Source organism: Grus americana, chromosome 1 (assembly GCF_028858705.1).
Source record: "Grus americana isolate bGruAme1 chromosome 1, bGruAme1.mat, whole genome shotgun sequence".
Taxonomy (NCBI): domain Eukaryota; kingdom Metazoa; phylum Chordata; class Aves; order Gruiformes; family Gruidae; genus Grus; species Grus americana.
In genome coordinates, this window is record NC_072852.1 from 93106439 (window position 1) to 93125109 (window position 18671).

The 18671-nt window shown below is 49.6% G+C and overlaps 1 protein-coding gene across 4 annotated transcripts in view; it reads right to left on the reverse strand.

Annotated features, from left to right (window-relative positions):
* Positions 1 to 15022, reverse strand: part of BOC (BOC cell adhesion associated, oncogene regulated) — a 58541-nt gene extending 43519 nt beyond the window's left edge. For all 4 annotated transcript variants that reach the window (XM_054813092.1, XM_054813090.1, XM_054813089.1 and 1 more), the window contains exon 1: positions 14641 to 15022. The gene's annotated coding sequence lies outside the window, so the exon portion shown is untranslated. The remainder of the gene's footprint in view (positions 1 to 14640) is intronic.
* Between the last annotated feature and the right edge of the window lie 3649 nt (positions 15023 to 18671).

Below are 18671 nucleotides of genomic sequence, written 5' to 3' on the forward strand. Positions count from 1 at the left end.
ACCAAACCTAACTTGCTTTACCTTTCCAGTCAACCACATGCCACACCATGACATCCATTGTCAGAAGAGGCATCTTCTTCCTCAAAACAGTTTCCTGCCAATCATCACGTACATTTTTCACCACTCTCATAGCTGTAGCCCTCTCCATATTGCCCCACTCCACACTGAGCCTACGTTGGCAGGGGGCTGGAGGACACAGCACAGCTGGTAGGCCTTTGCTGGCCTTTCCACCTTCACTACCAAACAGGAAAGCTTGGCCACTGCAAAGCCATAGGGAATCCTAAAGGAAATGCAGCCTGGAGGAGATGGCTTGTGCATGCCCTGTAGATAAGCTGGACAGGCCAATTGAAGAGCCCCAGACTGGCTCCGTCTCCCAAAGAGACACCCTCCAGCCAAAAAAAAAAAATAATAATCAAAATCACATTGGCTAAAGAAGCATTTAAAAGCAAAAAAACCCCCCTAGACCAGTTTGGACAATCTGTAATAGCTGAACCCAGGGACACGCAGAGGATGTTTTTTGTTCCCTCAGTACAAAAGCCCTTGGTTTCCCCTCCTCCTCATTCCAGCATTTCCCCATTGGGGATGTCAGAGACAGTTCAAGGCTTCCCAACAGCGCAGACAAAATTGGGTCTTGCTGCCCCGAGGGCGACTGGTTAGGGGGCTGTGGGAACCAGGGAGATTTGGGGAGCCCTGAAGAGCTGGGCAGGCTGAACTTGCTGCCCCGGAGGATGGCCAAAGGGTCACCCCTCCAGCATCTCTGTGACCTGCTGCAGGCCGGTGCTTCCCTCCAGGGTTTGGCTTCCCAAGGTGTGACTTTGGCTCGCAGGCTGCAGGGCTATGCCATTTTGATTCCCCAGGGCTCGCCTGTGCTACAGCTGGTGCTCTGCAGCATGTCAAAGACAGGGAGAGATTAACTCCTTTTTTAAGTATCTCATTACTGTTATATTTTTAAACACAGCTGGTTGAAAATTTTTCAGCAAAGCCATAAGTAAATAAATACTTTAAGGAAATTTCCTGCGATTTGAAAACTTTACCTACTGGTCTAGCCTTTATCAGATGGTATTCTCTCTCCAGTTTGTATAAGCTCCACTTGCTTTTGCTTTCTCTCCCGTAAGGACCAAATCCACTTAACTATCACAAAAATGTCAAGATTTCACTGCCTGTACTGTTTGAGATTTTAACAACCACCCTCCTCACCAGTGCAGCAATCACATATTCATTTTTGTCCCACCTGATGACCTTTCATTTGCCTTATAAATGGTGATACCACCTCCCAAGACCCAAAGACCCATACACTGAAACATATCTCCCAACCCTGTCTGCAAAATACTTCTTTTTGTGCTCCTTGGGAGAGAGATGACAGAACACAGCCAACTGGTACTCTGATCGGTTTTCCTCTTTTGCAGATCATCCCATGTCTCATCAGCTCCAACGCCTCCATTCTAGTCAACTTGGTTTAGAAAGATATCAGGTTCTACAGCTGTGGACAACATTCAAAATTGCCATCTGTCATGACATCCCACATAAAATAAATAAGAAAGACAACACCACCCACCACCTTCTATTAGCAATCTGTTAAGGAAAGCAAACAGTCACCCACTTATGAAGAAGCCTGATATGGGAGGCAGCATTTCTATTCTAGCCCATCCCTGTCTGCCAGTGGCAGACAAAGCCTGTTTAGCAGCATCTGTGTAAGACTTTACTATTACGAAAAAAGCAAATAATGTCTTGGGGCCAGCTGAGAAAAAGGGCCCAAGCATGACACTCTGCACGTGGAGTAATGGAAGTGCTTGGCTCCAAAAGGCTGCCTTTCTACAGTACTTCTCATTTTACCAGGACGGTGCCCATTTAAACCCCCTTCAACCTCGGAAGAGATGGCTTGGAGCTCCCAGCCTCCTCACCCAAATGCTAACTCGCTCCTTGTAGCCAAAAAAGGAAACAAATTCATGACCAAATAGCTTCCAGTATTTTTTTTTTCCAGACTATTGTTATGTGACTGCAGTTGGAAGTAAGGGAAAAAAACAAACACATGACTGTGGTCACTGTCTGTCCTAGAATAGGGGAAGGTAAAAAAAAACCCCAACAAACAAAAAACCAACCCCAAAATCCAATCTTTGTTTTATATGTTTAGTTGTTTTTGGAGAAAACTGTATGCAGTAAGGAAACCGGGAAGAAACAGCGACACCAGCCCCTGGGCCTTGGGGGGTGACAACATGAGAAGCAGAACAGAAATGAATCTACTCTTTTTAATGCAAAAATCACCTTTGCTTGAGAAAAGGCATTTCACGGAAAAGATCAGATCATCCTCTCCTAAGACTCACCCAGCAGTGATCTGAGAGAAAACAGCAAACCTCTGACATTTGCTAACTTGCCTACCAGGAAAAAAAATTTAAAAATTTAAAACTCTTTGGATCTTCCAAAGATCCTTACATTACTGTCCAGTAAAGGAACATAAGGAGTCTCTTATTTTACAAAGACTCCTTTAAGACCTCAGTATTAGGTACTCTACAGAGCTACAATAAAAAGACATCCTCTGCCTCAAGGACATTTATCTCCAATTGCTTACAGAGACTGTCAACACTTTCTTTGAGAAGGCAAGTCTGTGACTGTCCCATAGCACCAAATATCCCTAGAAAAAACTTTCACTATTCAGTGCAAAGTCATCTGTAGACCAGCTCAGTCAGTATGTACCCTCCAAATTATGTTAAATACTGTCACTTGCTACAGACCACACATGCAATATTAGAAGTGGAAAGGAATAAGGACTTCCCTCCCTCCCTCCCTGCAGCAGCTGCGAAGACTCAGCTATATCAGGCAAATACAATCTCAGAATTACCAATAGGGAAATTATCAACCATTTCTTTATTTGGAAAATACCATACACTCTTCTAGGATGAAAGGCACTCAGTTTTGAGGAAATGCTGCTCCATGATTTTAAATCCAGTTGTGCAGCTGTCACACTCTGCCCTGGGATGGGTAAAGCAAGCTGTTCTCATATGGTCACATCCACAACATGCTGCAGGATTTAATAGTCCCTCATGGAAGAGATAAGCTATATAAACAGAAACTGTAACAATGGGACAAAAAGCAGCTTCCAGAATTCCCTCTGCAAGCCCAACAGGGAAACAACAATAATCTCCCCCTGTATTTCTCACCAGCTGAAGTTTGTCTGTTCCTCCGCTTTGCTTTGCCGATAACAAACAGCTGTCGGGAGCGTCCTTCCCTGTGCAAAAGGGGAACACATCCATTGCAGCCTCGGGGGTTTGTACCCCAGCAAAACCTCTGGACAGCCTCCACTGTAAAAGCCACAGAGAAACCTCTGCTGGTCTTACTAATTGACTACAAGAGAGTTGCATGGAAAATGAGTCTTTTTTTGCAGCCCCCAAGTAGTTAAGGAGACCTTCAGAAAAAACACACAAGGACCCTCTGGTGGAAGCGATCTCTTGAGGTCCACCCCAGATCTGCCTGAGGATCTTTATTTTAGGGTCTTCCTTCCCAACCCTTATCTACCACCAGCTTTTACTCATACATTTCTTCAGCAGAAAGCTCTAGAAGCCCAAGGAGGCAGGCTTCCAGATAAAGCTGTCGATCTGTGGCTCATTAACAGCTCACTGAGGCTTTCTGGCCTGATGCCCACATGCCCCTTGCAGATGCTGGCACCTCTGTGCATGCCATGTCCGCCGGCCCTGCTGCGCTGCTTCTCTGGCTGCCTGTAAGGAGACAGGTTAACACAAACCCCAACCCTCCCAGTTTGCAAAACACTGTGAGATCGGAAACGTTGGTGGAGACTTGAAAACATTGCCTTTGAACCCCTGAGCCCCAATCCACCAGCCGGGGGGCAAAGAAGGGCAGGAGAGACGTGGCTTTCCTTTCAAGGATGGTATTTCTCCAGAATAACCTCTGGGGAGACAGCAGCCCTGCCTGCAACTGCAGGCAGCCACCCTGCCCAGGCAAGGGCTCCCCGAACCCGCTCTGACACGCCAGCGCCCTGCACTCGCCCCGGGTCGGTGAGGGCTGGGAGCATCTCTCCGGCAGCAGGCTGGCGCAGCACCCCTTGTTGTTCCTTATCAGCCTTCCCCAAAACAAGTAAGGACAGGGGCATCTGGGATACGGCCCAACAAGCCTTTCTCAGCCCTGTGGCAACTGTTGTTGGCGGCACAGGGACCTCAGGCAAGAGGAGAGGAAATTTAAGACAGAAAATGGGGAGAAAGGGGGTGTGAGGGCTGGCGGTGGCCCCTGCATCCTTTGGGAGGCAGCAGACATGCAGGGAACAGGGGCACACCAGCAGCCGCAATCCCATTCTCCCTCCCCATTGCGGGACCTGAGGAAAGAAAAAACCTCCCTGACAAAACCGAGAGGGATGCGTGTGCCAGGAGAGAGGAAGAGATTATTTCCCCTAAGCACAAGAAGGGCAGCACAAACCCATTTTTTGACACCTTCTCCATCCCACACCCTGCCTAATTCAGCTGGACAGAAATGAAGGCAAAGGCTATACTGGTGCCTCCTTACAGTCTTTCATGCACAAGGAGTGACCTGGGACCAATGGAGATGAAAAAGCCATAACTGCAGCTGTCTGGCATCTCCCACCACTCCTCCACTCCCAAGGCACTGACAGAGCCAGGGAGAAACCATAAGGACCCCCAACACCTCATCCAAGATCTCTTCTGTAATTAAATTATTTATCTTGCAGAGGGCAGATCAAACCCACTTGAAAAATGGAGGAGAGTCCTGCTTCAGACAGGCTCCTCTCCCTGAAGCGCAGAGCAAGGAGTCATCTCTTCATCCAGCCACAAAGAGCCCTTGGCAACACTGTGTCATTAAAAACAAGATGTTTCAAAGCATTCCTCTAAGCAAAAAGCCTCCTACTGCAGTTCAGGCTGTCATTCAGACAGCAACAGGGCATGGCCACGAGCAGCCCCTCCAGGGGAGTTTGCCCACAGCTTTTTGCAAACAAACAGGTGCCAGAAGAGGATGCACATGTATCCCCACCAGCTCCCCAAAACAGTGCTGTAAGTCAGACAAGAAAGAAGGGGTGAAGGCACCTGTCCAGGTTTCACTGAAGCAATCCTATCCCCCTTGAGAGACAGTTCCCAGTAACCCCATCAAGCCAGGTTTTGCTGTTGTCCTGCCACTGGCGTCCACACAGCTGCTCCGTCCTGGGCTACCTGTACCTGCAGTGGTTGGGTTAGCATTTGGGTACCCCTGTGTGTCCCCAGCCATACACTCAACATGGCCTGCAGCTCTCAGGAAAAGCAGCTCTTTGTAACCCTGCTCCTCCTCATCCCTCTTCTTGCACCTCCCTACAGTGTAAGGTACCTCTGTGCTGACCATGGAGAGGTGAGCAATGTCTCCTCTTGCACCTGCGCCAAAGTGCAAGCAGCATCTGTTAGAGTTTACCCTTGACTTGTGCGCTGAAAGCCAGAGCCTCCAGAGCAGGAGGAGCACTGTTCCAGGCCCCCTGAGAAAGAAGGCATACAGTATTTACGTAATGAGATTGCTTTACTTGAGATTGCATGCTGCAAGCAAAACACTTTTATTACGCTGGCTCTCTGCTCTCCCAGCTATCTTTCAAAGCACAACGCCGCAACTGAAAGCTTGCTGACAGGAGAGAATTAAAGTCATACCTGGCTCCTTTCCTTCCCCTTCAGCCACATGCTCTTGCTTTCCACCTGCCACTCCCCCAGCACCCCAGCAGACCTCCTGCTCATTTGCCTTCTGAAGACAGGCAGGAGTTTCAGCTCCACGAGACCGGCTGCCTGCCCCAATACAAGGCATGCCACAGCGGCAAGATGCTACCAACAACACCTGCAGCACCAAGTGCCCCATTTGGGCAACCATTTACTAGAGTACATGAAGCCACATCCCTCTTTATTGACTGATGTGAGCTGAGGGCTAAGGAACATGAGACTCTGCTATGGACAACTCTCAGCTTCAAGGCAGGTAACTCTCAGTCAAGCCCTAGCGATGCTCGACTTTGACTTTTCCAAAGAGCAGGGCAAGGTGGAGGATGGAGCACAGGACTGGGCATCAGGCAACACAGGGTCTGTACTAAGCTCCAGTCCTGACCTGCTGAGTCGCTCCAAGGCACACGTGTCCTTTTTCATGCTCTGTTTTTACCTCCTGTTCTGCATTTGTCTTGCTGTTTTGAATGGGGATGTAGGAACCGTCTCCCATTACAAGTTAGCATGGTATCTAACATAGCTGGGTCCCAGGCTCGGTTAAAACTCGTAGACACAACTGTAATACAAATAATAATTTAGGTTTTGGAATACGGTGATGGGGGAAGATGGCGTGGCAGGCCTTTCGTAGGCCTTCATCCAGAAAGTCAATGTTAAGAAACCTCTACTTATCTTCAATGCTGGAGCTATGCAAAAACTGGGTTATGCTCACATTTTTGTGGCTGCTGAAATTTTTGCTTGTTTGCTTGGTCACTAGTTTGGGAAATTTTTTAAAAGGTGGTTCTTTGAAGTGGCTCAGAGGTTAGGGATGTCCGAAGCTATCCCAGGGGAGACAGATTACAGGGTAGAGTGCAGGTCAGGCATCAACAATAAACATGGCTTGCCACTTTGCTCTTGATGTTGTTCTCTTTGTGCTCCTTTTCCCTCCTCCCCAAATCTGCAGTGCAGACAGTTGTGAAGAAAACCGGACAACTGTACATTTAGCAAGTATGTTCCCTGCCCTAACTGTCTACATGATGTAAACAGTTGACCATTGCTGCCACAAAAGTCTACAGGCTTCATGATGCAATCAGCAGGATCCTACAGCTTGTATTGCATATTTGTGTACCAGGCAAGTACAGCTAGCTCTCGCTTGTAGACTGGTGCCTGTCCTAAGAGATACAGGGCTGGCTTGTCCTGCTGCAGCCATATAAACCATACTGCTCTTCCCCTAATGCTTCTCCAAACTGGCTACTCACCTCCCTGCCAAGAGGGGAGTAGGGTCAGCAAACACACACCCAGGCTCCAGCAGCTCCAGCTATAAGTTGGTACTGACCTCCCTTTCTCAGCATCCGTCATAGAGCTAATGGGCTGCATGGTCACCAAGCATAACTGACCACAATCCCAAGACCTTCTCCCTCTCTGCTGGCTGGGCAGCCACCTCTGGCAGGGCCTGGAGCTGGGATGCCAATATGCTAAACTACTCTTGCAACATTCACCCAGAGCAGCAAGGTCTTCAAAAGCAACTAGTCCTTGTGCTGCCTTGGACTCTTTCTCTACAACATTGTGGAAGCATTCAGGCACAAGTTGGCATGCAACCAGGAGCTCTGCTCCTCACCTGCTGGGAAGCGAAGACTTTTTCCCTTCAGGCCAGCCCCAGATGCCCCCAGAGCAACATCAGAGTGATGAAACAGTGATGACAGACACATCCAGAGCAGCTGGCATGCCTCTCTGAGGAGCCCTCCACGCTCCAGCTTCTCACAGCCCTGTCTCACCATACAAGCCTCCAGCTCCAGAGGTGGCTGATAGCTACAAGCCAGATACCCTGCTTGGCCAGCTGAGCGGCACGGAAGTCCCCACAGGGACTCAAAAGCTAATAGATGTCAAGCCCTCCTCCTCCCACATCTGCTGTGGTCTGGCTGGCCATGTTGCAAGGCCCCAGGAGAAGTCAGTGATGGGGTGCTCCTCATTGGATTCAGACCCCATTACGGCTGGATAATTGGGTCATCGTGCTCTCCTTCTGCCCAAATGGCTCTGGCTTAGAAGCTGCACTTCAACTGCTTTCAAGCCAAGATATGCCTGATAGCCACTTTTGAAATAGAGTCCACTTCCATGCAGGAGTAAGTGGTCAGGACTAATTTGGGCAGCTGCTACACTGGTAACAGTAGGACCGTCCCACAAACCCACCAAGTGTGACCTTGTACTTAAGAGGAGAGCTGTCTGGTCTCTCAATGCACAAGTCTCACTGACTCTCTACCACATCATTAAAGTCACCCCAGGTGTTTTTGAAAAATCCCACCCACCGTGTTTTTGAAAACATCTCTTGATGCTGGGACTCAAACCCACCCCTTCAATCTGACACTGCTTGGGTTTGTTAAACAAGCAGCTTTCTTTTGGGGAAAAAAAAACATAAAAATCACGTTCCCATCACCATTTGGGGGCCCAAAGGAATCTCTCACTGACAGCGTCAGGCTCTAAAGAAGTGGGGGCAGCTAGTCCTCTTTACCACCCACGGCCAAGGAACGTGCAAGCAAGCACCACCTTCCTGCCCCAGAGGGGACTGCCATCCAGCGGAGGGCTGGAGCGATGAGCACGCTCTCCACGTCAGCTACAGCTCAGGGAGCAACTTAGGACAGAAGGCACTAGATGAAGTAAATTATTATTCAGCATCCAGAATACTATTGGCTTCCAAATAATTGTCTATTTGTGTGCGTGCATGCACAAGAATCCTCGCTCCATGGTCTCTGCCAGCATATTCCCAGCGCTGCGACTCTCCGGGGACAAGGCCCATACTTGTATTCGATCTCAGCTTTGGATCTCAAACACTAAGGTTTCAGATTTTGTTTTAAAAAACATTTTCTCTGGCAACTGGGCTGTTAATGGATTTGATGTTTTTGCTCTCGCCTCCTCCCTACCTTTAAAAGCTTGGCACCAAAGGGCTTCTTTGAAGATAAGGCCAAATTTGCAATTTAAGGGGAGGAACTTCATAAAGCTAGACGTGAAGGGATGGAGAGGAGGAGGGGAAAAAAAAAAAAGAAAAAAAAAAAAACAACCCAGGAGCCACTTTGCCTGTTGAGATGTACACTGTACAGTACATAGGATTACAATGGCCTCTCTGTACCACCACTGGCTGGAGCCATAAATTCGCTGCAGCTGCAGTGCTACTACCTACGCTAGACTTCCCAAGGGTCATGCTCAGAGAAGGGCTTCTCTACAGCCACACACCCAGCCTACCCTCCAAACCAAAAGCATCACGCAGCCCTTACAGAGCCCACATCCACCCAGCACACAAGGGCGGACATCCCCAGAGGCAACCACAGGAGCCTCCCATTGGGCTGTCAATGCCGCAGGAGGCTCTCTGCTGAAACCAACTGTGGTCCTTATCCGAGAGGTTTTTCGAGGGCCAGCAAACCCATGGTCTCCCTCGATCTGCAGCCGACCTATCCTCAACACCACAAGGAGGCAGGGAAGTGCCACTTACAGGTTTTGCAGGTGGAGAGCTGAGGCGAAGAACAAGCAACCTGCACCTACCTAGGGGGAAAATCTGTGACGTAGAGGAGAACCAAACCTAGCTCTCCTCACATCCCAGGCTTGTGCCCTAAAACACTGGCATCACTAAGCAAGGTGGCTTAGTACATAAAAGTGCCAGGATAAATTACACTGACATTATGAGAGGAAGCTGCATTTTGCATATAAATGCTATATTCTAGGCCACTGTATTCACATTTGAGGTTTATTTCTCAAAAACTACCTCAGTAGGTTTATATCACCACAAGCTTTCTTAACCACACTCAGCTCAACACATTAATTCACAGGGCTTTGCCTAACCTGTCCTTTTGTTAGTTAGAAGAAAAATAAAAAGCCAGTTCATTTTGGTATTTGAAAGCTGACAACACAGTTCTGACAAAGATCTTTACACCCTTTTTCTCTCCACTTTTATGATTTAAAGAACAGCAGAAGGGCCTGATGCACAGTTTTAGACGCACAAAATTGTTCAGACTCACTGACATTGCAACTAGTGAACACATCATTGCATTTGGCATCACCCCAGGACTGTGGTTCTGCATGAGAGCTGGCTAATCTCTTTGCCAGAGTGGACTTTGTAGAGCCAAAACGGCATCACCGCCACAGGGCTCAGGGTGAAAGACTTACTGCCTACGCCAGGCATAGAAGTTAATAAAAAATGACCGGTTTCCAAAACACCGTCTAGCTTTCACAGGCATATATAGTGACACCACAGCCCAAAACCTCTGTGAACTCGACAAGAGTGGGTTTTCATAGGGGCAACACACTGTGGTGTGGTTTGGACTCTGCCCGGCAAGCCTCCAACCCGCTGCACGGGCACAAGGTGCAGTCACCATCCTCACGTCTAAGGGAAGAGCTCAGGGAAGGGTTTCGGCCACTGGGCAGCAGCTTCTCCAGAGCAGCTGAGCAGAAAGCAAGGGTAAAGTTTGGCTCTCACCTCTGTGCTGGCATGCTGCCCACGAGGAGGGCGAAGAAGCTCAAGCACGTCCCACACGCTCCCTGAAGCACATTTCCCTCCATCGATCCCACCAGAGCCAAAATAAATTGGCACTGCCTCTTACTGAAGGGCTCCTAGAGCACACAACGGCAGCCGCGAGAGCCCCTCTCAGGCACCCTGTCTGCATTGTGCCAGGTGCTCCACTAACAACCCCATCAAGCACAGCTGAGCCTCCCATCCCATTTGTCCCTTTACAGGGAAGGAGAGAGGCCATTTTAATAAAAGGAGCATGCAACATCCTCAGGGCAGGGATCTGTTGTTCCCTGTTTATGTAGAAAGCCCTGCACCGCCTGTGGCAGCTTTGGACTATGCAAGCATCAAGCATTTTTTTTTCCCTGCAAGAAATATCTTTCTGAGCTCTTCAGCCGACTTGTTTCCACTGCATCCATGCTCCTTTTGCTTAGCTTCCCACAGATGCTCATACAGCTGGAGCACATGCTCCTGTGGAGAGTAGATTTTAAAAAACTCTTATGTGCAAATATGCATACGAAGCAAATTTTGAAAGCTTCCTACCCTGCAAGCGTTCTCTCCGGAAAACCGGCTTCAAGCACTATGTTCAGCCAACGAAGCACCAGAAACAATGTCGTATGAGTCAGGGCCAAGACGAACTAAACCAAACACCAGGAAATAAAAAAAGATGCTTGCGATACCTTTTGTTGAACAATTACCCAAAGTACATTTAGAAAACTGGAAGATGATATTCACCCACGTTCTACCTAAGGACCTGCAATTCGTTTATTCATTATTCTCATTAAATTGTTTTTGTGGCCTAGGAACTGGAATATGTAACAACTTCTTAAACCAAGACTGACCACAGGAGCACCAAAATACACAGCAGCAGGTTTTTCCCTCAGGATATTTTCAGTCTAACCAGAAACAGGAAGTCTCCGAAGATTTTGCAAGAGAGCTTTTTCCTTGTGGGATATCCCATCCCAACCATAGACTTCCCACTGCAAAGTTTCTAGCCTAGGAGGTAACGGTTTAAACCAAGAGATTTGCAAGCCTTGGTCCGTAACATGCCAGCAGTAATACATCGAGCCATCTTTGCACATTAAAGAATTGCGCCTCATACCTCTGAGGCACTCAGCATCAGGCATTAAAAGAACCAATAGACCATTATTTACTGCCAAATAAACTTTTGTTAACTCAAGAGTTACACTGGGCTACTGCTGCTGTAACTTCTTGTGGGCTTAGCAACTCAGCTGAGACTAACAGAGCCCAAGGTCTTTAAAAACCTACCTGCAGGCCAACCTGGGCTAAAACAACCAACATTGTCCCCAACACACTCTTCCCTGCCACTGGTCCCCCAGTTCATATGGCACTCAAGAGGGGTTTTGAGGAGACAGCCCATCTTTGCCTGGGAAAAAGGAGTGATTTTGGAGGCATAGAGGTGCCTCTCCAGCCCTGCAGCAGTCCCAGAGAAGCTTGGCACAGCGAAACGGGTCCTGTCCTCCGTGGTGTGCCTGAGCTCTGCTCTGAGAGACACGGGGGTAGGCGCTGGTCAGCTGACAAGAGTCAACGTGGAGGGCAGTATCTGCCCCACCGGCACAGGGTTTAGCTCCACTTTCTGTGTGGGAAAACCAAGGCTGTGGAGAAAACTCTTTAAGCTCACACAGGGCATTTGCATCAGCTGAGGGCCCAGCCCAAACAGCTCCACATCCAAACCCATGCTTCCACCTGAAGAGTGTCTTTCCTGCCCTGTCACCCATCTGCCCTCCCACAGCCCAGGCAGAAGTAATAGTGTTGGGGGTTTTTTTCTGTGCATGGTACCAGACTGTGAGGTTTCTGTGCTCCTGAGGGCATCCAACTCAGGAAAAGGCCAGGAAGCACTGGCAGGTAGATTTATTGGTGTTTTAGTCAAGTATGGTCATTCAGTAACGCTGACAAGAAACTACAAAAATTCAGGTCTGCCCTAAATGGATTAGTTTTCTTAACTCAGGAAGTTTCCCCTCTGCATCACTGGAGAGGATGGGGACAAAGCAGGCTGCTTGCTTAATGGCCCCACCTGCAATGCTCCCTGCTTGGCAGGAGGCTCCAGCCAGCTCCCAAATGGCCAACTCTGCTGGCCCTGGGCAGGTGGAAGGAGCTGTACCAGCAGCCTGGAAACTGTGGAGCTGCAAGTTGGTGCTGAGGGCTTGGAGGGGTCTGTCTGCTGTTAGTTTTGAGGACAGAGCAGAACTTCAAGGAGTGAGGGACACTGGGCAATGATTCCCCTGTCCTTCAATGGAGCAAAACTCCAAGCTGGGAGTCTCACACCCAAAGGGCTGGAAAGAAATCTGCAAACACCAGCCACTGGGTTTCACTCTGCAATCTGTAAGAAACTCTCATTCTGTGCTTCTGTATCATGTCAGTAGAAGCTACAGAAATGCTGTATTGTCCAGACCATAGGGATACAGAGCACCCATAAGACTTACATGCCAGTTTGTAGCACACACATTCACCTGTAATACTACTTCTTTGCGCCAAGCAGAGAAGAGATGCGTGTGGATTCAGCTATTTGTACTGGGATATCTCTCAACGAAAGGTCCTGTGGGTGTACGCATGTATGAGAGAGGGAGAAAACTGAACTTGCCTTTCAAATCTGCACAGGACCCTTGTGCACCCTTCAGATGAACCTGCCTCATTTTCCCCAATGGGAACTACACCAGAAGGGAGGACTGCTCTGTATCTAACTTCAGCCCTTGCACAAAACACCTATTGGGACCTCGTCTGCGTTGTACCTGCAGGATGAGTCCCTGTAATTGTATCTAGAGGGGAGGGTTAAGAAAAGTACATGGAACGAAACTCCATTTATTTCTTGTCAGAGAATATCATGCACCCAGCAGGGAGCTCACAGCTCTCCCTAATTGTGCTATTTACTTCAGAAGATCCCAAGATGACTCCTATTAGCACAGGAAGTTATTTCACCTTCATTTCTTTAGGTCACTTAAATAAACAGAACAAATCTTCACTGCAAACCCATGATGTGTTTCTGCTGAAATCCCTTCTGGAGCCATAAACCTCAATATCGAACCCATTAAATAAAAGTGTGCGCATATATGCGTAAATATCTAAGAATCCTCCTCTAAACATATGCACACTGAGGCAGTTAGTTAGTTTCAAAAGAAAACTAAGATAAAATCCTACTTACAAAACGCCCACATTCTTCTAATATTTTCCACAGAACTTTTTTAGCCCATGGGAAAAGAAACTTTAATGGCAGATAGCAAATGAACGTATCAAAAAGACACCATGTTAGCGGTGTAGAAATTAAGAGAACTGGGCACCAAGAAAAACAAGCAATTTAAGACATGCCAGGAATTACGCGCGGGCGCACAGTGTGTGTGTGTATTCCTGTTATCCCACTCACATAATGCTACAGAGAGGTCAAGAGAGTTTCTTTAAAACAAACAACGACAAAAGCCCCCCTTTAATAGACCTGAACTGCCTTTCCCACAATGCCAGTGAAATAACACTTGGGGTACCAGAATTAGTTGGGGAAGCGCCCAAAAATACAAGATTTGTATTAAATACCTTTTGTCAGCCAGGAGTACTGGGAAAGGTTTGTTATTATTTTTCAATGGAATTATTAATATCTTTAGAATACTTTCAAAAGTCTCGTTTGGACACAGGTACAAATTCCACATCCCACTTTCTCCCCAAGACATTTTCTATTTCCAGTCACCATCCAGAGGATCTGCCAAAGTTACAGTCCAAGCTGCAAGGCACGCACGCACAAATCCTACAGCATCCCACCACCGAGCAGAAAATTACTTCCCCCGACCCAAATCGCTCCTCATCCTCGCACCAGGGTTAAAAACTCGACAGTCACACAAGAAGAGGACAAAAATTTTACTCGCAGATTACCCAGCCCTGCTTTCCTTCGCAGCAGCAACACCAGCCCCTTCACAGGGCACAGACCAAAATGCCTTCGCATCTGCAGGACCTGGGTCTCGCCTGCAAACTCCCGTCAGCTTTTGACAAGACTTGGAGCAACGGAGGATGAACCCGGGTGTTATTTTGCACAGCTTCTCCCTCTCTCCGACCGCGCACCGTCCCCTCCTCGACTAGCCGGCGGCGAGGACGGGGCGATGTCGGGGACCGAGTTTTTGGGGAAGTTTCAGGCAAGCGCCGGAGCACCGCGGTGTGTGTGTGCGTGGACCGGGCCCTCCATTAACGCCGCCCGAGCGAGGAGGAAGAGCTGGAGGGAAACGGCCGAGCCCCCCCCGCATCTCACCTGCCTGACTGAAAACAAGCCCCGTACTGGTGGGGACCTGCGGGTCTCCACTCCTCCCTTGTCACGTCTCCCGCGTCCCCCCTTCCCCTCATCCCCACACCAACTTCCCAAACTCTGACACAAAGATTGGCCGCCGCGGCCGGCTGAAGAAGGGGGGAAAGCCCTGCGCCCCGCCGCCCGCCACAGCCGTCCTCCCGGCCCCCTCGCCAGCGCCGCCGGGCCCGGGCCCCCTTCGCTTCACTCACCGCGGTCTCCGGTGGAGCAGGCGGGGGAAACACAAAAGATGCCCCAAACGAAGGGAAGCAACAAAGAGGCTTAACTCCAGGAGCTGGGAACTTCCAGGCCGGATCTGCGGGGAATTCAGCACACACACACACAGAAAAGAAAAAAAAATAAAAAAAAATAGAGAAAAAGAGAGGGGGAAAGCCTGGTTTTGGGAGGAAGGGGAAAGTGGGGGGCCCTTGGTTTGGGGGTGGTGGTTGTGTTTTTTCTGCGGGTTGCCGCTGGGGATGGGGGGCCGCGCAGAGCTCAGGCGCGGCGGGAGGAGGAGGAGGAGGAGGGAAGAGGCGCCGGGATGCGGGAAGCCAGACCCTCCATACGGGAGACAGCTTTTGGATGACTGAACTCCCAAACAATTCCCTGCTCTGGCTACTCCTGCCCCAGAGCCTCCCTCCTCCCCTCCCCCTGAGGAGGAGGGAAGAAGAGGAGGAGCCAGAGGAGGGAGAAAACGCAAAATAAACCCCCTTACCCAAAAGCCAGGCAGCGGCTGTGCCCCATCCCCTGTGTCGCGCCCCCCCCCCCCCCCCGAACACTAACCGGCATCATCTGGCCGGTGCCTACCCCCCAAAGGAGCCCGCCGGCACCCGCAGGGCCGCTCTTCGCCGCCCGCCACGCTCCCCCCGGCAGGCGGAAGCGGGAAAGTTGGGCCGAAAAGTTTGTCCCAGGCGGAGGGAGGCCGCTGCGCCGGCAGCGGGGTACGGGGTCGGTGGGGCCGCGGCGGAGGTCGGGTGGCGGCCGCCAGGCCTCGCTGACTGAAGTGGCCCGGCGGCTCACGGGGTCTCCTGGGTGCCCCCGCACCAGCGACTATCCCGCCTCGTCCTGGCTGTGAAAGTAGTGACGGGGCCTTGGGCAGTCATTAGTTGTAACAAAATGGGCTGCTGCTAAGTATCGCTTTGTGGCAGACCTGTTGGGAGACCTTCCCCTTTTCCTAGGAAGGACCAAGGCCAGAGAGTTGCGTAGAAACTGCTCCAACCACCTGTCGCGCTTTCCTGGGAACACCTTTTCTGTACGCCTGTCCCTACACTGCCAGGCACCTGCTGGAACGACGTTGGAGCGACCATATGCGAGCACTGCCATGGCTCTAGGCAAGCCCTCTCATCACGTACGTGCCTCAGTTTCCCCAGTTGTGCAGCTGAAGTTCAAGCATCTGCTTAGCTGCCCCAGAGGCACGACCGATTTTTGTGAGGGGACCTGAGGTGCTTTCCCTGCCTGGCATCACCCACAGCCTCCAGGAGAGGGTTCCCATCCTGTTTGCCCGGTCCTGGGACCCAGGACAGACCATCTGCATCAGGACATCAAGGCACCTGAAGCAAAAGTGAAGGCAGGGAAGGAGAGAAGGAGGAGAAGAAATGACTGTGTAAATGCAAAACATTGCATGCATCCAGGTTAAATAAGATGCGTCCAAATGTTTATTTCAAGTTGCAGTTTTCCCCCAAAGTGCCGGGGGAAATTCATTCTGCTAAATTCAATGAATTCATTTTGCTAAATGAAGACAGTCCTTTCCCATGGAGGTCAAACAGTCTATGCATGATTTTAGCCAGCTGGTTTCAAGAAAGGTGACTGACTCCTTCTCTTAACCCATAACGTGTGCAGCTTCTCTGGAGGAAAATCGAGACAAGAAGGAAAAGATCTTTTCTTCTAACTGTCCCTCCTGGCAGGCACTTGCTCTCAGAGAAAGCGTCTCAGGCACAAATTTTTAGAAAAAGCAATGACACCACTCCCTGGGATTAAACCAAACCAGCTCCTGCTCACTGCCTCCCCCCACACCAAAGGATGAATACGTGCCCCAAAACATAAATTTACCCAGAGGTGCAGGGAAATCCTCCGTCTTTCAAAGCCCTTCGGTAAAGACTAGGTTGAAACAAATCTGCTGTCATTGAAAGGTCAGGATAGGTTTCTCACATCTTTGCCATGCACAGAACATAGATCATAAACACCACCTGTAGTTTCTAAATCTGAAGTCCTTCAGGTAAAGAAGAAGGTGAAAGAGTTAAAGCTTATCCTCATGTCATTATTAGGTTTCAGAGTTATTCCTGCTTAGCAGTGCTGTAGGGGGGCCTGTGCTCCTGGATTACCCATTTCTCACGCATAAGGATGATTTGAAGGATTTGAGGTTTTTTATATTTGGGTTTGGGTTTCTTATTTCCTTGGTTTATGACAGGGGTACTGAAAATGTCAAAATCAATTTTTTCTGCAGGGTTTCTTGAGTTCCAAGGGAATACGTATTGATGGCTCTTCAACTTGCATTTGAATGGGGAGGCTTATCAGGTTGAACACAAACTTCCTTCCTCCACAATGTTAACTTTGCTGTCTAATTATCTTTTAAAGAACTGTTTCCCAGATTCTGAGTTTTTCTTTACGCTGCTCAGTAATGCAGTCCTCAGGTGCTAAATCCATATGTAGGCACCTCACTAAGTGGCCTAATTTTTACAAGTGCTGAGACCTCTAGCACCTGCCTCGTCTGAAAAACAGTGGTTTCCTAATTTAGAGCAGTCGTAAACTGTCCTAAATTAAAACAGGAATTGAATTAGCCCTGAATAGTTTTAGGCTTACAGAGGTGGGAAGAAAGAGGCAAGGGAGCAGAATTAGAGCTACCTTGTGCAAAGAAGTGCCCTGGGGCTTGTTTAACGCTAGGGAAAAAAGATTGCAGCCCTGCAGGATTACATTCCCGTTTTATCCCTGGAGAGGAGGAAACTCAAGGCACAGCAGCGCCCTTGGTACTCTGCTCTTCCCACCTGCCCCAGTTTTAATGCTGGAAGAAATGCCTTGGGAACAAAGCAGGATGCCGGTTCGTGCGGCCACGTCCCCTCGGCATCCCCGGACAAGCCAGCGGTAGCCCTGCTTGTAGTTGCCCTGTTACTATGCCGGGGATGCCGGCTCTAGGCTGGCACCCGTTTATTTCCAACTACCCACCAGAACTGACTTCTGGGTGCCACTGGCCTGGCTGAAGCTCAAAGTAGTGTGAAAGCCGGGGCAGTAACCAAGCAGAAGCTACAGTCTGAGGGGGTACCCGTCCCCCTCAGGAGGTGCCAGAGCCCCCTGATCTTCAGCTTGTCCGGATCGGCCCCGTCCCTCTCCGATCCCGGGTGAAATTCCCACTGCCGCTGCCGTCGGAGGCAAAGGCTCCTCCTCGGGGCCGCAGAAACTCCAGCTGTTTGATATTGTGCGGAGCAAGGCGGGGGGCACAGAGGGACTCCGCATGAAAGGGCGAGCTCAAAGGAAACCAGACCCTGGCATGTCGGCACGATGCTCAGTGGGTAACAGGCTCAGTTAAATTTGCTCATTCAGCCAGCTAAGAGGGAGAGTTTTCTCATCCGTCTTGCTATGTTTAATTCATCCACACATGCCTCCCAATTATGGCAGAAGTAATAAACAGAAAGGGATGTTGGGGCCAGGGGGAGAGCAGTCCAGGCCCCAGTCCTCAAACCTAAGAATCCCAAAAAAATGTGAGCTGCACACTGCCGGGGTCTGTCATCCTGGGAGGAGCTCATCAGCACACCTGGCTCCAAGTCCTTCTGAATTTTAGCCCAGATTCAGGCTTGGGTTTTGTTGTTTGGTTTATTTTTCTCCAGAAATACACACTGCAGGAGGTGCGTGCGCAGAGTGATGCTTTCAGGTGTCTATGCCTGGTGCCTGAGTTAGGCAAAACTCCCAACAAAAATCAGTGTGGCATCCCTACCTCCATGGAGGCTCCCAGGCTCACCCCCCAGTTTTAATAACTCTGAATCTTTGCAAAAGTGGCAAATTGATGCGGGGAATTGGGCTATGGAGCCAAAGACAAGATGGAGAAAAAGCTCCTTCACAGAGCGAGTTCCGAGCTGTCTGGCCATATTTTGGGTGTTTCATGGTGAGCTTGGTGAAGGGAAGAATGAAGAGGCCGTGACTAGCTCAGCCCCAGCAGTGGTTTGAGGGCAGCAGCCATGGTCCAAAGGGACCAAATAGTCGTCCCACATGCAGTGTGGAGGAGAGGGGAAAGACTCACATTATGTGAACGGGA